We start from the raw sequence: 14,264 nt of genomic DNA, 5'->3' as shown, positions 1-14,264 counted from the left end.
GTGGCCACTGAGTCGTCAAGCCCCTCTGGGGCCAGAAGGGCTTCACCTGGGGCCAGCTCCTGATGCTCTGTCACAGGTGCAGGCTCTTCAGCATCTAGGCCTTGCCCCAGTTCAGCCGGCCCTGGAGGCGGGGACTCCTGTGCAGGCTGGGATTCCTCTGGTTCATCCTCTGAATCGGAATCCCAGGCCATCACACCATCCCCCCTCCCAGGCCCCCCCTCAACCGAGGGTCCGGACCCGGCTTGCTGGGGTACGTCGCATGGAACTCTCGGAGGCAGGCAGGTGCGTGGACGTTGGCCGCTGGTTCCCAGGAACGGTCCTCCAGTCCGTACCCCTTCCAGTCAATGAGATACTGCAGCTTTCCCCTGCGGTATCGGAAGTCCAGGATGCGTTCCACCTCGTACTCAGGCTCTCCCTGAACCAACACTGGCTGCGGTCGGGGACGGTTCGGGTGGAACTCGTCGGGTAGGGCCACCGAACTCAAAAGGGACCTGTGGAAGACCGGGTGAACCTTCAGGGTTGCGGGTAACCGGAGACAGAATGCCACAGGAGAGACTTGGTCCACGATAGGGAACGGGCCGGTGAAGCGGGCGTCCAACTTCCGTGAAGGTCGAGAGGGGTGGAGGTGGTGAGTGGAGAGCCAAACCAGGTCACCAACGTGAAGTTCCGGCCCCACCTGACGGTGGCGGTCGGCCTGGGCTTTGTACGCTTCCTTGGCCTGGTGCAGTTGCTCCACCAAAAGCTGTTGCTGGGACTGGAGCTCTTGAAGCCACTCCGTCACCGCCGGGACCGCGGATGCCGGCAGCACATCTGGAAACAGCCGTGGATGATAACCGTAACTGGCCTGGAACGGGGTCTGCTGGGTGGACGCATTCACCGCATTGTTGTAGGCGAACTCCGCCAATGCCAGGTGGTCGACCCAGTCATCCTGCTGGTAGCTGCAGTAACACCGGAGGTACTGCTCCAGCACCGCGTTCGCCCGTTCCGTCTGGCCATCGGTCTGTGGGTGGTAGGCTGACAAGAGGCAGACCTCTGTCCCGAGGGTCTGGTGTAATGCTCGCCAGAACCGGGATGTGAACTGAACGCCCCGGTCGGACACCACGCGCTCTGGTAGGCCATGCAGGCGGAAGACATGCTGAAGGTACAGCTGAGCGGTTTCCTTGGCTGTGGGTACAGATGGACAGGGAGCGCAGTGCACCATCTTGGTGAAATGGTCGGAGAAAACCAGAAGGTAGGTACAGCCACGAGACGGGGGTAAGTCCACTACAAAGTCCAACGAAACCGTGTGCCAAGGGCACGGTGGAACTGGCAATGGCTGAAGTAGGCCAGGGGGTCGCCCGGTAGGGCCCTTGGCGCGCCGGCAGACATCACAACCAGCAACGTAGCGAGCCACGTCAGCTTTCAGGCGGGGCCACCAAAACTCACGACTGACCAGATGGGTGGTCCGATACCGTCCAAAGTGCCCCGCTGCTGGGGCATCATGGGCCATCCGGAGAACTTCCAGCCGTAGTGGCCCTGGCGGGATGTACAGACGACCGTGGTGCAGCAGAAGGCCCTGATGCAGGACCAGCCCCGGATACTGTGGGCTGGACCCTTCAGCCAGCTCCCAGAGTCGTTCCTGGGCCCAAGCGTCGACCCGCTGCTGTTCCCGCACCCGAGCCTGCAGCGGCTCCACCTCCTGGGTGGCCAGGAATGCAGCTGGAGGTAGGATCGTGGTGGGTTCTGCTTGCTGTACTGTGTCTGCGTTGTCTTCAGGTTTCCGGGACAGGGCATCCGCCTTCTGGTTCTGAGAGCTAGGGATGTAGCGGATCCGGAACTGGAACCGGGAAAAGAACAACGCCCACCGGATCTGTCTTTGGTTCAGCTTGCGGGTGGTCTGGAGGTACTCCAGGTTCCGGTGGTCGGTTCTCACCTCCACCGGATGTCGTGCCCCCTCAAGATGGTGGCGCCAGACCTCGAAGGCCACCTTGATGGCCAGTAGTTCCCGCTCCCACACAGTATAGTTATGCTCCGCTGGTAGGAGCTGGCGGGAATAGAAGGCACAGGGTAAGAGTGGCGCTTCAGGTCCATTCTGTTGAGACAAGACGGCACCGAGAGCCGTACTGGAGGCGTCGGTCTCCACCACAAAGGGTCGAGAGGGGTCAGGATGTTGTAAGATTGGCGCCCTCTGGAAACAGGCCTTCAACCCCTGAAATGCCTCCTCTGCCTCCTTGTCCCAGGCTAACGGCGTCTTTGGGCGCAGTAGCCGGGTCAACGGGGTGGTGCGATGAGCATAATCTGCAATGAAGGTCCGGTAGTAGTTGGCGAACCCCAGGAAACGCTGTAGGTCCTTGCGGTTCCGGGGTGCCGCCCATTCTCGAACCGCTGCCACCTTCCCAGGGTCCATCTGCACCCCATCTGGAGAGAGCTGGTGACCCAGGAAGTCCACAGTCCGCTGATGGAATTCACACTTACTGAGCTTTGCGTACAAACGGTCTCACGCAAGCGCTGCAGCACGGTCCGGACATGTCCCTCATGGCGAGCCGGGTCAAGGGAGTAAACCAGTATGTCATCCAAGTACACCACCACGTACTTATCTAACAAGTCCTGGAACACGTGGTTGATGTAGCGTTGAAACACAGCAGGCGCGTTGCTCAAACCGAAAGGCATAACCAAGTATTCGAACTGCCCATACCGGGTCCCAAACGCTGTCTTCCACTCATCCCCGGCTCGGATCCGAATCAAGTTGTAGGCCCCCCGGAGGTCCAGCTTGGTGAACACCTGTGCCCCTTGCACCTGCTCCAGCAACTCCGAGATAAGGGGCAAGGGGTACCGGTCTGGGATGGTAATTTTGTTCAGGGCTCGGTAATCATGGCAAGGGCGGAGTTCCCCACATTTCTTCTTAACAAAGAGCACTGGTGCCGCGGTAGGCGAGGTGGAAGGCCTAATGAACCCACGCTCCAGGTTCTTGCGCAAGAAGTCTTGCAAAGCCTCGTGCTCTGGCTCTGTTAGAGAATATAAGCGACTCACTGGTAAGGGCGCTCCGGGCTGGAGGTCTATGCCGCAGTCAAAAGGCCGATGCGGCGGCAGCTGGTCTGCCCCCTGTTCCTCGAACACGTCCTGGTAGTCCTGGTACATGGCTGGGAGCGTGGGTGCTGCCTGCTCCGTGGGCGCGGCCACCAGCGTCTCGGATTGAGCTTGGGAACATGGGTCTGGGAAGTGCACAGTCCGTTTGACCCAGTCAATCTGAACGTTGTGAGTTTCCAACCAGTCCATCCCGAGCACGAGGGGGAACCGGGGCATAGAGGCAATGTCCAAAGTTCGCAACTCCCGGTGCTGCTGGAGACACAGGACTAGGGGCTGAGTCTCCTGAGTAACGGCTCCCGAACGTAGAAGCCGCCCGTCAATTGCTTCCACCTGGACCGGTTCTGGCTTGTTCCGAAGTGGCACCTGATGATGGGCAGCAAAAGCAGCGTCCATATAAGAACGGGTTGCTCCTGAATCCACCAAAGCATGGGTAAGAATCCAGGGCCCACCTGGAGGGTATAAACGTACCGGAACCATAAGATGTTGCAAGTCTATTGGTGCGGGCCCATTCTGCGCTGTTTGGGACCCCCGGTAGCTAGGGCCATCAGCTACTGGGGGTTGGCGGTTTCCCTGCGGCTGGCGTTTCTCAGGGCAGGACCGAGCGTAGTGCCCACTTCCTTTTTTTAAAAAAAATAATTTTTATTGGTTTTTACAACATAAAGAACAAAAACAACAATATACAAACAAACACAAAACGACTTCCCCAAGCCTCCCCTTCCCTGCATCCTTGTTTTAAAATTTTTCTTTTTAGCAATCCTTCATCCATTTTTATATTTAACTTTCTTTAAAAATTTTTAAGCTTAAACTTTAACAGCTGTAATTCTCTATTTCATACCCCTTGACATCTTTTAGCATTCCAAAATTTTACAACAGTTCTTAAGATAAACTTTAAATTTTTTCCAATCCTCTTCCACTGTCTCTCTCCTCTGGTCACGGATTCTGCCGGTCATCTCTGCCAGTCCCATAAATTCAATCACCTTGGTCTGCCATTCTTCCAGAGTAGGTAGTTCTTGAGTCTTCCAATACTTTGCCAGAAGAATTCTTGCTGCTGAGGTTGCGTACATAAAGAATGTTCTATCTTTCTTTGGAATCGTTTGGCCGACCATGCCCAGGAGAAAGGCCTCCGGTTTCTTTGCGAATGTCCACTTAAGGATTTTCTTAATTTCATTATAGATCATTTCCCAGTAGGCCTTGATCCTTGGGCAGGTCCACCAAAGATGATAAAAGGTTCCTTCACATTCATTACATTTCCAACAATTATTATTGGGCAAATGATATATCTTTGCAAGCTTGACTGGGGTCATGTACCACCTATAGATCATTTTCATTATGTTCTCTTTTAAGGCACTGCATGCCGTAAATTTAACACCAGTGGTCCATAACTGTTCCCAGTCTGCAAACATAATATCATGACCGATGTCTTGTGCCCACTTAATCATAGCTGATTTCACCGTTTCATCCTGTGTGTTCCATTTCAGCAGCAGGTTGTACATTCTAGACAAGTTCTTAGTATTGGGCTCTAACAATTCTGTTTCTAACTTTGACCTCTCCTTCTGAAATCCTAATTTCCTGTCCTGCTTAAAAGTCTCATTAATCTGATGATAATGTAACCAGTCTCGAACTTTAGATTTTAGTTTCTCAAAACTCTGTAATTTAAGCTTTTCACCGTCATATTCTATAATTTCACAATATTTCGGCCAATCTGAGTCCATATTGAGTTTTTTTACCGCCCTGGCTTCCATTGGTGACAACCACCTAGGGCTTTTACTTTCCAGCAAATCTTTGTACTGATTCCATACGTTATACAATGCTTTCCTAACAATATGGTTTTTAAAGCCTCTATGGACCTTCACCTTGTCATACCATAAATATGCGTGCCAGCCAAAATTGTTATCATACCCTTCCAAGTCCAAGATGTCTGTATTCTCAAGAAGTAGCCATTGTTTCAACCAGCAAAAAGCTGCTGCTTCATAATAGAGCCTTAAGTCCGGCAGGGCAAAGCCCCCTCTATCCTTTGCATCAGTCAAAATCTTAAATTTTATTCTGGGCTTTTTGCCCTGCCAGACAAATTTAGATATGTCTTTTTGCCACTTCTTAAAACAGTCCATCTTGTCCAGAATTTGCAGTGTCTGAAACAGAAACAACAATCTCGGCAATACATTCATCTTAATAACAGCAATACGGCCTAACAAGGAAAGTCTCAACCTAGACCATATATCCAGATCTTTCTTCACTTCCAACCAACATTTCTCGTAATTATCTTTAAATAGATTCACATTCTTAGATGTTAAATTCACCCCTAGGTATTTTACTTTTTTCGCTATTTCCAAACCAGTTTCTCTTTGAAAACTATCTTTTCCCCCTATCGTTAGATTTTTTTCCAGCACCTTTGTCTTCTGTTTATTTAGTTTAAAACCTGCTACTTGACCAAATATTTCAATTAGTTCTAGAACTCTTTTTGTACTGGCTTCTGGCTGTTGCAATGTCAAAACTAGGTCATCTGCAAATGCTCTTAACTTATAATGTCCACTTCCACCACAGTAAAGACATAGATTCCCCTCCCGACGCTGCACCTTCTCTACGGGGGAAAGGCGTGGCCGCACTGCCCCGAGCCGCATAGGCTCCTCCGATAACTCAGTTGTGACCGTGGGGCTGCCGGAAGAAACTGGTGCCGAGAACTGGAGGTGTCGTCGGCCCCGGGCCTGGCGACGATCCTCCAGCCGGTCGTCTATCTGTAGACTCCGTTGAATGAGAGTATCTAGCGTGGTGGGGCGTTCCATCGTAGCCAGCTGGTCCAGTATCTTCCCAGCAATAGTCTGGGATTTGTTCTAGCAGATGCTGATTATGATGTCTGGATATTAAATAACAGGGGGACCACCTGGTCTAGAAGACATCAGCACTTCTCAGTAGACCAAGAAGAATTTTGGGATTTCAGGTAAGTACATGGGGCTATTGTTGCTTGGATGGAAGGGATGCTTTTCCTGAGAACTTTCCCAGGACTCAGCTAGATTGGTAACGAAAAAGCTTTTATAGGTGTTGTATATGCGATATAACACTGTGACACCAGATGGCACTGTGGAGTCCTTTCTTTCCCATCTGGATTTCCCTGTATGAGTTCACAGTGCATTTCACTGAAATGCTTCATAGATGTGTTTATAACCAGCCCCATATTGTGAGCATCTACCTTGAGTCCTTAATCATTTTACTTCCTCCTCCCTTGAAGCAGAACGGTTAGAGCCTAAACCAGCTTAAATAAGAGAACAGTATCACAAGAACCACAAAATACTTCAAGGAAATATTTCTTTTCCTAGAGAATTAGAAGAGAGGTAGACTTGACCTGCAGTGGAAAGGGCATGTTTAAAGAGCAGATTGCATGCACTGAAAGCTGAGTAAAAGAGAAAACATATTGGAATGTTTTTCAGAGACAAACATATGCATCATTACTCTAATACGTCAAGATCAGTCCCATCTTTGAGGGAAGGTGAGGCAACCACCTTCTGTGACAGGCCCCACAGGGTTAGCAGATTCAGCCTCCAAACACACTGTACAGAATATTAGAGAGTAGTGGCAACAAAACATCCATTTTCTGTGGAATGCCCTTCCCTCTGCCATATGTAAAGGATAATCAAATTGATTCCCCACATTGTTCCTGGTGTAGATCTTCCATCCCCACTTGTTCCAAATGACAATATTTCTTCCCACCTTCAGTGGCGGAGGAAGCCTCTCCAGCACCTGGGGTGGCACGAACCGCCCATATGGGTGTAGTGAACTTCCCATAGGGAGGGATGGGATGGGGAGCATGGCAGCCAGGCCAGGGGGTGCAATACGGCCCGGCAGCCAGGCCGGGGGGGGGGGTGCGATCTGGTGCAGTGGCCTGGCTGGGGAGTGTGCTTTGGTGCAGCCACGATTGGGCCCACTGGGATTTTGTCACATCCCCCTCAGGGATGGCACCCGGGGTGGCCTGCACCCACCACGCCCACCTTGCTCCACCTCTCCCCACCTTGTTCCTGGCGTAGATCTTACTCAGTGCTTCCTCCCTGGGAGGAGGTAGTCCCAATTTTGTGGTTCACCTCCAGTGCCAGAATATCTTAGGCTGGCCAAGACACTACTAATATATAAATTTGGGATTTAGATTACCTAACTGATGACCCGCTCTTGTACAGACCTGTTAGCTTCGCCAGACATATTGTGAAGCCTTACCATATTTACGTAACTCTAACGCATCATCAAATCTAATGTGTGCCTCAATTTCAAAACCTTGAAACCAAAAAAGCATTTGCCAGCAATTGTAAATGTGTCATCAAATCTAATGCTCACCCCAAGTTTCGTGACCTAATTTGGCCAGAAGCAAATGTGCATTACATTCAGGTAAATAACTTTTTGCCCAGGCTTTCCAACTCTTAGACTGTGGAAAGGGACTTCTGAATTACCATTTAAATTTAACACAGTTGATTATTTTGATAATATTTTTTATATAATAACTTCTACATATAATTTTATATAATTCTTTAAAATTAGTCTTTGACCTGTAGACAATGACCTGTAGAACCGATTGGGGCTAGTTTAAGGGAGATAGAAATAGTTAAATAAATCATAAATATATATGTACTTTTTCTTTCCTTACTCCTTCCATGGGAGAATAAACGTACAACATAATTCTCCAGATGTCAGGTTATCATACCTGATGTATGTATTTATACATTAATGTCCACAATTGTATGCAATTGCAGACAGGCAAAATTTCAGCTATAATTCTGTGTTTGTCTTTCAGCTTTCATGAAATGGCAATTTATGATATTCCAGCAACCATAAACTTTATTCTGCAGAAAACTAAGCAAAAAAGCTTTTATTATATTGGCCATTCCCAGGGAAATAGAACGGGTAAGTTAAGAAGAAGAGAATGAAATGCATTTTATTTTCTCGCCTTCTTGTATTATCAGGGACTTACTGAGGATATGGTTCAGTCTCAGGACTATTGGGAAGTTCAGAAAAGAAAAAAGACAGATTAAAGCATGTTGTTGTTTAGTCGATTAGTCGTATCCGACTCTTTGTGACCCCATGGACCAAAGCACGCCAGGCACTTCCGTCTTCCACTGCCTTCCGCAGTTTGTTCAGACTCATGTTTGTAGCTTCGAGAACACTGTCCAACCATCTTGCCCTCTGTCGTCCCCTTCTCCTTGTGCCCTCAATCTTACCCAACATCAGAGTTTTTTCTAGAGAGTCTTCCCGTCTCATGAGGTGGCCAAAGTATTTGAACCTCAGCTTCAGGATCTGTCCTTCCAGTGAGCACTCAGGGCTGATTTCCTGAAGAATGGATAGGTTTGATCTTTATGCAATCCATGGGACTCTCAAGAGTCTCCTCCAGCACCACAATTCAAAAGCATCAATTCTCCGGCGATCAGCCTTATTTGTGGTCCAGCTCTCACTTCCATATATCACTTTTGTGGAAACCATAGCTTTAACTACACAGATATTTGTTGACAAAGTGATGTCTCTGCTTTTTGAGATGCTGTCTAGGTTTGTCATTGCTTTTCTCCCAAGAAACAGTCGTCTTTTAATTTCGTGACTGCTGTCACCATCTGCAGTGATCATGGAGCTGTGATCGTGGATTACTGCCTTCATGGATCACTGCCTTGTCGTGGCGAAGGGGCTTGAATAACTCAGAGAAGCCATGAGCTATGCCGTGCAGGGCCACCCAAGATGAACAGGTCATAGCCAAGAGTTTAGACTAAATGTGATCCACCTGGAGAAGGAACTGACAAGCCACTCCAGTATCCCTGCCAAGAAAACTCCATGGATAATAACAAAAGATTAAAGCATATATTTTATTTGGGTTTTTTTTAAGGTTCCATGAGAAAGCCTTTTCAGGATCAGAACTTCAGTATACAGGATCAGGTAGAGTATACAGCTCTTATCAGTTCCACAGCCATGAATAAGAGTTGTGGCTTATTTGAACTTATAAACCAAAATCCACTTGTCTGTGTGTTTATTTATCCACTAATGAACTGTGGGTCATGGGGCCTTGGCACGCTACGTCTTTTCAGGATCAGGACTTCAGTATACAGGATCAGGCAGAGTATACAGCTCTTATTCTACATTCTGAGGGCAGCCCAGAAGGGTTGAGCGCCATGAGAGAGGCAGGAACATCTTCTTTTTAAATCCAAGGGCTTATCCGCACTTAAATTTTTGCCCTGTTCTTTCCAGGTCTGTGCTTTAAATCTCCACCTCTGAGTGTGTTGAGGGGGGTGGTTTTCCCTGCTAAAACCTGCTCTTTTAGGCCTGAAGGTTTGAGGCCTAGTTCTCCAACTATCACTCCTCATTGGAGTGACACTCCTCCAACTGTAACTTCCTTATTGAGAATGCCTGCCGGAAGGAGAAAATGAGGTGCAAAGAGCCAGAAGATCATTATTGGGACTCACAATTCCTCTAAAACAAATAATAATAATAATAATAATAATAATAATAATAATAATAATAATAATTTATTATTTATACCCCGCCCATCTGGCTGGGCCTCCCCAGCCACTCTGGGCGGCTTCCATAGAAACCAAAAATACACTAAAATATCACACGTTAAAAACTTCCCTGGACAGGGCAAAGAATCGGCAGAGAGCCAATGCCATCTTCCCTGGCTCAGAAACAGAGCGGGTTGAGGAAGCCAAGAAAACGGAGCAAATAGAACAAACAGTGAGTAACAACGTTGGGGGAACCTTACCCTCCCATGCCGATGCCGCTCCCTCCTCACAGGCTCTGGACCTAGTGACTTCCATGGCAACACTAGGGCTCTCCCAGTTTGGTTTCGGCCCCACTCATCAAGCAGGCCACACGCTGAATCTGATCTTTGGGGCTGGCATAGATGTGATCATGCTCCCCCCTGTGGAAATGCCATGGTCTGATCACTACGCTCTGAAAGCCCGCTCCTCCCCTGCTCGGGTGGCAAACCTATTTGGGCTCGTCCAGGAAAACAGATGGATCCTGATAGATTCCGACAAGCCTTGCGGAACCCTGCTCCTCCTGGTGACTCATTAGATGACCTTGTTGAGGATTGGAATAACCGGCTCTTGGCAGCCATTGATGAGAGCGCCCTCTGCGACCCCGTTGAAACCGGGCCCCTTGGTTTACTTAGGAGCTCCGGAAAATGAAGCGGGATCTCAGACGGCTAGAGCGATATGGCGACGGACTCGTGACGGAGCCTCAAGAACATCTTATAGGATGCTTATGAAAGCCTATGAGATGGCTATGAAAGAAATCTTACTTTGCAGCTTCCATTGCATCCACTAGCTCTCGCCCGGCACAACTTTTTAGAATAATTAGGTCAATAACGTCCTTAGGAGGACAACCAAATTTTAGCACAAATTCGACCCACAGCTGTGAGGCATTCGTGAGCTTTTTTGCGGAGAAAGTCCTGTTGCTCCACCGTGACCTCCCTGCCAATTTAGATACAGCGACTGAACTGGAGGCCCCTCGACTGACTTCAGGTCCAGTGTTGGACCATTTCGATCGGATACTCCCTGCTGATGTGGATAGATTCCTCCAAGTTGGTAGGCCCACCACCTGCCTCCTTGATCCGTGCCCATCTTGGCTAATTAGGGAGTGTCCAGATGTTGCGTGGACCCCCCTGGTTGAAATTATCAATTTGTCCCTTGACACGGGGACATTCCCAGGGGAACTGAAGAAAGCAGTAGTGTGTCCACTCTTAAAGAAAGCTTCATTAGATCCCTTAGACCTATCCAATTACCGCCCACTTTCAAATCTTCCATATCTGGGTAAGGTAATTGAGAGAGCGGTTGCTGAACAGCTTGGTAGGCTTCTGGAGGAAACATCGTCTTTAGATCCATTTAAGTCCGGTTTCCGTCCTGGTTTTGGGACCAAGATGGCTCTGGTTGCCCTAACAGATGATCTCCGTAGACAAGAGGATCGAGGTGGGTCAGGACTGCTGATCCTTTTAGATTTGTCAGCAGCCTTTGACATGGTCGATCATGATCTTCTGGACCACCGCCTCGCAGACGTGGGGATACAGGGCATAGCCCGTAACTGTCTGTGCTCTTTTATCTCTGGTCGGGGACAGAGGGTGGCACTAGGGAGGGAAATGTTGTCACGCCATTCCTTGGTGTGTGGAGTGCCGCAGGGCGCAATTCTCTCCCTGATGCTTTTTAACATCTTTATGTGCCCCCTTGCCCAGATTATCCGGAGCTTTGGGCTGGGCATATGCTGATGACCAATATGCTGATGACACTCAGCTCCATCTGCTGATGGATGGCCACACTGACTCGGCCCCGAACACACTGATCAGATGCTTGGAAGCTGTGGCTGGATGGTTTCGTGGGAGCCGATTGAAACTAAATCCTTCGAAGACAGAGGTCCTATGGCTGGGTCAGGATGGCATGGGGATTAGTGCCATTGCCTTCCGTTAAGAGTTTGGGTGTAATCCTTGATGCCTCCCTTTCCATGGAGGCTCAAGTTACAGCAACAGCCAAGGTGACATTTTTCCACCTTCGCCACATCAAGCAGTTGGTCCCTTACCTTTCCTGCCCCTACCAGGCCACAGTGATCCATGCGACGGTCATCTCCAGGCTTGACTACTGTAATTCGCTCTACGCGGGGCTGCCCTTGAAGCTGACCCAGAAACTCCAGAGGGTGCAGAATGCTGCAGCGAGGCTCCTCACAAGGTCTCTGCCATAGGAGCATATTCACCCAGTGCTTTTCAAACTGCACTGGCTCCCGGTAGAGTACAGGGTCAGATTTAAGGTGCTGCTTTTGACCTTTAAAGCCCTTCATGTCCTAGGACCCTCGTACCTACGGGACCGCCTCTCCCAGTATGCCCCACGGAGAGCCTCAAGGTCCATAAATAGCAACACCCTAGTGGTCCCAGGCCCTAAGGAAGTTAGATTGGCTTCAACCAGAGCCAGGGCCTTTTCAACTCTGGCTCCGGCCTGGTGGAACGCTCTCCCTCATGAGACCAGGGCCTTGCAGGATCTGATTTCTTTCCGCAGGGCCTGTAAGACAGAGTTGTTCCGCCTGGCCTTTGGCTTGGAGCCAATTTGATTCCCTCCCTCTCTTTCTTTTTTCCTTTCCTTCTCCTCCTGCGATGAGGCTACATTTTAATATTTTTATATTTCAATATTTTAATGTTGTATTTTAATTTTGTCTTTAAGTTGTAATCATTCAACTTGTTTTTATTATTGCTTGAAAGCCGCTCTGAGCCCGGCCTTGGCTGGGGAGGGCGGGGTATAAATAAAAATTATTATTATTATTATTATTATTATTATTATTATTATTATTATTAGTTCCACAGTCATGAATAATCTCCATTTGTGGTGTGAGGCAGCAAAGACCAGCAGGCATGAAATAAGTGGATCCTGCTCAAAATTTACATGTGACGCATTTTATTGAAACTCCAGCGCCTAATTTAAGACAGGTGGACACCCAACATCCAAAAAGCAAACCACCCTGAATTTGTTGAATGACAGGCATTTCATTCTCATCTCAAGAAGAGAGATGAGAAACCTTTGACCCTCCAGGTGCTTTTGGACTGCAGATCCCACCAGCCCCAGCAAGCCTGACTGATGGAAGTTGTAGTCCAGCAACAACTGGAGAGCCACAAGTTTCTTATCGCTTATTTGTTTGTTTGTTTGCAAAGTGTAATTCTTTCTCTCCCCCCCCCCCCAGGTTTAATTGCCTTTTCAACTATGCCACAGCTTGCTCAAAAGGTTAAACTCTTCATGGGCCTGGCTCCTGGCCACACATTGGAAGGCATCAAAGGACTCTTTTCAATCATTCTACACCTTCCTAAAGAATTGGTAAGAGTAGGTATTACTCAAGTGATTGCCATTGTACAGACCCATTATAATTGTGTGTGTGTGTGTTCACCTTTACTGAAAGTGACTCTTCCTGCCATTCACTCCGTTTTTTTTATCTCAACACTGAGTGTGAGCTTGAAGGATTAGAAGGTCATGACTTAAGGTTTGAATGGCATGGACATCTGTGCTATGATAAGGTCAGAGTCAACATGGGCCTTAAAAACCATTTCATCAGACATACTACAATGAGAATCTTGAATATATATGAACCTAGGGTACATGTGAAAATACCCTTAACACTAGAAGTGTGATAGAGAAAGAGAAATGGTTAACGTACCATGAATTATTATAGGTTTACCAATAAGACTTTAAAGTTAGAACAAGGGAACAACTAGCACGGGAAGGTCAGTCTCCAATTGTTTTCCTACTTACAACTTACAGACTATAGCCTTTCAGTATAGAACAAAAAAAGACAGACATTGAAATACAGGTGTGTACTTCCCCCTTCTGCCTCCCCACCATCATCTCAAAACTCTGTATCTAATAACTCCCAGCTGGTTCCTTCTGTCCTGTCTCACCAGTCTGAATCAGGATCAAAATCTTCTCCCCCAGTATCATTCCTAGGGGCTTCCTGGACAACTGGCTGCCACCACTCCTCATCCAGCCAGTCCCTGACACTAGGTGGACAGGGCTTGGGCATGGACCAAAGTGGAGCAGGCTTCACTCCGGTTTGCCCCTAGCCTAGAAAAGCTGACTGTGCTGAACCCTGTCCACTATTAAAGATAAATTAACAGAGAATGCTGCTTTTTCTTTAATGAACTAACAGCCATTGATGCCAAGTTGTGCAGCTATCCAGGGATTGACAATCCACTTGATCCTACTTTGGGGTTGGCATTCATATGATCGTTGTGTGTGTGTCTAGCTGTTTTGGGATTACAATTCCCATCATCCCTGACCACTGGTCCTATTAGCTAGGGATGATGGGAGTTGTAGTCTCAAAACAGCTGGGGGGCCAGGTTTGGCCATCACTGTTCTAGATACTTCAATATTCATACATGAGCTGTAACTGTTCTTTGGATCTTGTGGAAAGAACTCAGGAAGCTGCCTTTTACTGAATCTGACCTTTTGCTGCTTTTATTGGCCAGGGTAGATGGGTGGGAATTCTGATATCCAAGATCCGTAGCGTTTGAATTTTCTTGTGACTCTCCATTTTTTAGAGGATTTTGTGTTTTGAACATGCACCAAATTTCATATTGTCTTTTCCATATTTTCAGTTTGCTAAAACCAACTAGTTTAAGTATTTCGATTATGGATCAAAGAACAAAGCTGTCTACAACATGGTAAGCGGTTTGGATTCAAATGAGACATTTTGGTTGCAGGTTAGACATTCAGTGTGAA

At 48.1% G+C, this 14,264-nt stretch overlaps 1 protein-coding gene and 2 long non-coding RNA genes across 5 annotated transcripts in view; 2 read left to right on the top strand and 1 right to left on the bottom strand.

Annotated features, from left to right (window-relative positions):
- Positions 1-14,264, bottom strand: part of LOC309370886 — a 138,099-nt gene that overhangs the window by 35,780 nt on the left and 88,055 nt on the right. The gene's annotated exons all lie outside the window — the stretch shown is intronic.
- Positions 1-14,264, top strand: part of LOC309370842 (lysosomal acid lipase/cholesteryl ester hydrolase-like) — a 51,180-nt gene that overhangs the window by 35,489 nt on the left and 1,427 nt on the right. The gene's annotated exons all lie outside the window — the stretch shown is intronic.
- LOC309370875 lies at positions 5,865-12,866 on the top strand. Its single transcript, XR_014168713.1, has 3 exons — positions 5,865-6,001; positions 7,838-7,947; positions 12,736-12,866. It is a non-coding gene; the product is annotated as an uncharacterized lncRNA (long non-coding RNA).

The sequence above is a fragment of the Podarcis melisellensis genome (genome assembly GCF_964234715.1).
Source record: "Podarcis melisellensis genome assembly, chromosome: 5".
Classification (NCBI taxonomy): Eukaryota; Metazoa; Chordata; class Lepidosauria; order Squamata; family Lacertidae; genus Podarcis; species Podarcis melisellensis.
The sequence above is the reverse complement of the archived record's forward strand: the minus strand, read 5'-3'. Positions and strand labels throughout refer to the sequence as shown.